Source organism: Bos javanicus, chromosome 23 (genome assembly GCF_032452875.1).
Source record: "Bos javanicus breed banteng chromosome 23, ARS-OSU_banteng_1.0, whole genome shotgun sequence".
Lineage (NCBI taxonomy): Eukaryota > Metazoa > Chordata > Mammalia > Artiodactyla > Bovidae > Bos > Bos javanicus.
In genome coordinates, this window is record NC_083890.1 from 47,833,816 (window position 1) to 47,839,282 (window position 5,467).

Here is a 5,467-nt window from a genome sequence, read left to right on the forward strand (position 1 = left end):
ATTATAACTCAGAACACACCTGTTGAAGAGTTCAAATGGCGGCGTTTCGGTTTCCACATTTAGAGAATGTTCTCTGCGGTCCTCTTCCCAAAGTGGCAACACACTGGGGGTTCATTTCACTCTCGGCAGGTGGGAAATAAACGCTGTAGATCCCCACCCCCCTCCACCAGCAGGGATTTCTCCCACTGGCGTTCTCCCCCCTAACCCCCGCGCAGGACAGCTTCTCCCGCACCTCCCGGCTGCAGTGGGGACCCGGGTACAGGGCTGGGAAGGAGGCACTGTAGCAGCTCTATTCATCAGTGGTGGTAACACCCCTGTGCCTGTTGTTTGTTTGGGAAGAGGCCTTGATGGTTTCTCAAGGAAGCCATCATCTGAGGGAAAACCAAATACGCTTTCGTTCATTGAACAAATGTGTATTAAGTGCCTGCACCAGACGTCGTGTTCACGCCCATCAACCTACAGAGACTAGAGGGGAAAGCTGACGCTACATAAACCCACAGTCACTGTTCTGTTCGAGGGTCCAGAGAGAAAGGACAGATGTTAGGAGAGCACCGTGGGGCTGGGGGCTAGCCCCTGCTGGGGGTCAGGAGGGTCTCCCTGGAGAGAATCGTGTTCACTTCATTGTTATAAATATGCAGTCTCCCCACTTTTAGACTTCGTTGAGCTGGAAGGCAGGCCGCCCAGAATTGGGAATCTAAGCAGGCCGCTCCTGGCTGCTTCCTACTGGGGCGACGTGTTCGTTCCAAGTGGGCCCTGGGAGCTGAGAGGAGGAACCTGGCAGAGCCAGCCAGGGAAGCCAAGAGCTCTGGGCCAGTGGTGACGGGGGCCATGCAGGGAAGGCAGGGCCATGACTGGCCCAGAGAAGGGGAGTGGCAGTGCAGGCACGGGGAGCAGCTTGACACCTCCTTGGGAAGAGCGAGTTACCAGTATCTAGTCTTAGTGGAGCCTGGGAGAGACGGGGAGGACATGGGCTCTGGGTTCCAGGGAGAGAGTGGTGGGCTCACTGGAGAGAGCGTCCTTCCTGGGGCTGACAGGGAGGAGGGCCAGGGGTTCTGGCCCTGACGAGCGAGCAGGGTTTCTGGTTTGAGCCAACCACAAGGAAGGACCATTTTCCGAGGTGGAGAAACAGAAGGCCAAGCAAATTGCGGGGAATCCTGTGTGTGAGGCTGGGCTCTGCCTGCGAGACAGGCAGATGCGGAGATCAATAGGCAGTGAGCGCACAGAGAAAGGTCTCGGCTGGTTAACAGAAGGTCAGCATCATCAGCACACAGACAGTGTGTCCACCAGGGCCGTGCATGAGCTCAGAGAGAGGGCAAGACGAGCCATCTGGAGGCCAAGAAGCTTCGATCTCAGGGCCGGGCAGAGGGCACCGAAGAGGATGTACGCGTGGGAGGCATCGCGGTGAATGACTGATCAAGACATGGCCAGTTTTGTTTGTCTCGAAGCTGCCAGGAAGCCCAGTGACATAGAGAGTGTAGTGTTCCTCCCATTTGCTGGTGTGATATCGTCGGTGACTTTGGTGTCCACTGGGTGCAGGAGCCAGAGGGGCACGAAGAATGAACGGACAGGGACTTGTGGATAGTGCTGGAAGGATTTTGCTATGAAGGAAAACTAAGGAATTGGGGTAGTAGCCGGGGGCTCCTGCGGTCAAGGGATGTTTTCTAAAGTTAGGAAATAGGAAGGTTTGTCCGTGGGTGGGAATGATCCAGCAGAGGGGAAGCGGTTGGGAATTCGTGCAGGAGAGAGAGCGGTTGCAGCAGGAGCCAGGCCGGGAGGAGGCCTGCGGTGGGGGCAGGGGCAGCCGGCTTACGGGTCTTCCTGGGCTGCTCGAACAAACTACCCCAAACCTGGTGTCATGAAAACAACACATGCTTCTCCTTTTACAGCCTGGAGGGCAGAAGTCCGGATCCGTGTCGCTGGACCAATAAAGTCAGATCGACAGTATGGCCAAAGGTCCCTCTGGAGGGGCCAGGGAACCATCTGTCTCTTGCCTTTTCCGGCTTCCAGAGCTGCTTCTAGAGCTGCTTTTTTGTTCTTTGTCGCTCCCTCCATCTTCAGAGATGGCCGGGGTGTTGAACATCTTCACATTTATCTCTGCTCTAGTCACACCATCTACCATGCCCACATTCCCCCCTGCTCCTCTCCTGTGAGGACATCTAGAGCCAACCGAGACAGTCCAGAATTACCCTCCTCCCCCCACCAAAGATCCTTAATGTATGAGAAACGTTGGGCTGGAAGAAGCACAAGATGGAATCAAGATTGCTGGGAGAAATATCAATAACCTCAGATATGCAGATGACACCACCCTTCTGGCAGAAAGTGAAGAGGAACTACAAAGCCTCTTGATGAAAGTGAAAGAGGAGAGTGAAAAAGTTGGCTTAAAGCTCAACGTTCAGAAAACTAAGATCATGGCATCTGGTCCCATCACGTCATGGGAAATAGATGGGGAAACAGTGGAAACAGTGGCAGACTTTATTTTGGGGGGCTCCAAAGTCACTGCAGATGGTGACTGCAGCCACGAAATTAAAAGACGCTTACTCCTTGGAAGGAAAGTTATGACCAACCTAGATAGCATATTAAAAATCAGAGACATTAGTTTGCCAACGAAGGTCCATCTAGTCAAGGCTATGGTTTTTCCAGTAGTGATATATGGATGTGAGAGTTGGACTGTGAAGAAAGCTGAGCGCCGAAGAATTGATGCTTTTGAACTGTGGTGTTGGAGAAGGCTCTTGAGAGTCCCTTGGACTGCAAGGAGATCCAACCAGTCCAGTCCTGGGTGTTCATTGGAAGGACTGATGCTAAAGCTGAAACTCCAGTACTTTGGCCACCTCCTGCTAAGAGTTGACTCTTTGGAAAAGACTCTGATGCTGGGAGGGATTGGGGGCAGGAGTAGAAGGGGATGACAGAGGATGAGATGGCTGGATGGCATCACTGACTCAATGCACATGAGTTTGAGTGAACTCCGGGAGATGGTGATGGACAGGGAGGCCTGGTGTGCTGGGATTCATGGGGTTGCAAAGAGTTGGACACAACTGAGCAACTAAACTGACCTGCAAAGTCTCTTTTGTCCCATAAGGTAACCCTTAGCTGACATGGACGGGCTCTGGAGTGCGGTGGAGGACCCGCCTTGGCTTGGAGCAGGGAGACTTTCTTACTTTGTATAACTGGAGGGAAAGGGACTAGTGCGGGGCTTTGTAGATTTGGTGGCAGAAAGATGAGGGAGTTTCTGCTTTTGGCTTCAACTTTCTGCAGGAAGTATTGACAGCCGAGAAGGATGGTAACTGCAGGAGGGCGGGGAGGGGAGGGGAGGGGTTGAGGTCTGGAAGCAGCGCACAGAGTGGGGAACTCAACAACGTCTCGGCCTGGCCAGGCAGTAAGTATAGGATGAGAATCCACGGGATTTAACCGGGAGGTGAGGGAAACATCGTAGCTGGGCGGCTTGCGAGGAGACTGTGAGCAGAATAGGGTGTTGAGGCTTCAGGGGTGAACCCTCAGGGGTGTTGAGGAGGAGACACTGAGCCAGCAAACTTTAAGTACCGGAAGGACGGGCAGAGTGGGGTGCCCTTAATGCAGATTTTGGAGACACTGTGATGTCCAGTTATGACAAGCTCTGGGGTTTCCCTTGGGGAGGGAGTCACTGGGGGACAGAGAGACAGGTCATCAACCTGGATGCTGAAGGTGCTGGAAATGAAAACAGGGAAGACGTGGCCCGAGCCACAATCTTCAGTGAACAGGGAAGGGGGAGCTACCCGGAAGAAGACTGGTACTAGAAGTACCGGGGTGACCGGAACCGGAAGAGCAGTGGGGGCCACGCTCAGCAGCTTCCACGGAAAGGGAGCTGGTGGTTTGCTGGAGGAAGGAGGAGAAGTGCTATGAGCGGAATCATGCAAGCAAGGAGGCCTGGGTTTTCTTCCCGACTCGGAGGTAGGTAGCCAAGGTGTGAAAGACAAGTAGCTAACACTTGAGAGGACTCCCATGTTTCCATGTTTGCATTCAGATAAGTCAAGTAGCGAGGCTCTAAGAATGTGTGCTGATGCTTTGGTGGAAAAGTTTGGGAGGCCTGAGGTTCAAGGCACAGGGAAGTGGGAGTCTAGCAAATATGGGACTTTTGGAGAGCATCCCTGTGCTTCTAGTGGTGAGTGAGTTTCACAGGACACAGAACTTTTGGAACCAAGGGCCTCGAGCAGTGGACTGAGGACTGCGTTTTACCCTGTAAGGGGGGGGCTGGCGGGGGTGGGGGGTGTTCACAGCGAACTATCATGATCAAAGGCAGGCTTAGGGAAAGTTAACTTTCCAGCCTGATGAGTGACAGAGGCCCTTAGAAAGCCACTGCATGGTCCAGGAGTAAGGGCTGATCAAGGTACGAACACCGCGAATGGAAAGAAGGGATTTGTCAAGAAATGCGGTGCGCTTTAATTACAGGAGATAAGGGAGAGGAGGGAGTGATGGGGAGAAGGCTCCCATGTTGTTGAGTGTTAACTGGTTGGTTTGGAGGGGAAATTGATGGCTTGGTATTTGGCAAACCACGGTCTTAGGTTGAGCAGTGGCCAGAGCAGTGTTGATGACAGGTGAGTCATGGGGCGCTCCCCTTGCCGTGCCCGCAGTCACTGCCTCGGGTTCCCCAGACTGCGGACCACAGGAGGCAACCTGAGTCTCCTGATTCAGCTTCAGATCCCCAGGGCGAGGCCTAACCCTCAATTATGGCGTGCCGTCGGGTATGTGCGCAGGTGTGAATTGAGGTGCCCGATTCACACGCGTCGCGCCTGGGTTCGCCTCGCAGCCCACGGGGCCAGAGCAGGCGCGTCCAGATGCACCTGGGGGCGCGGGCGCCCTGGGACGCCAGGCGGGCGCCGGTGGAGGAGGACCCTAAGGGGTTTGTGTCCGGGAAGACGCTGTAGGCAGGCTTTCCTCTCAACCCGAGGTAGGGCGGGGCAGGGCGCGCCCCCAAGCTTTCGCTTGGAAGACGGGTTTTCATCACACCCCTGGGCTCGGACCCAGAATCACAGTTGAGGTCCGAGAATTTGATTCATTCAGGTGTAAACCTCGCCCACTTCTGCTCAGTTTCGTGAATTCTGCTGACGGCAGCTCGCTCTTTCTTTCGCCTTTGTGTAGTTGAGGTGAGCCGAGGCCGACACCGCCCTCGGTGGCCTCCGGGCCTGGCCTCTCTGACCCTCCAGTCCTGGGCGCAGCCCCACGCCAGAGCGGGCCCAGCGGGGCTTGGGGGGGGGGGGTGGCCCGCGGGATTGGCCCAAGCCGTCCCTCCAGCCCTCAGGTGCGGGAGGCCCGCGTGGGAGACTGTCGGGGGCCTGGCCCACCCCTCCCCCGGGCTCCCAGCGAGGATCCCCGGCCACGCGCGGGCGCGTCTGGGCCGGGGAGGCGGGCGCGCGCCGGAGGGCGGGGGCTCGGGGCGGGGCCTCGGGGGCGGGGCGGGCGGCGCGGAGGGGACCGGCGGCCGGGGCGAGAGCGC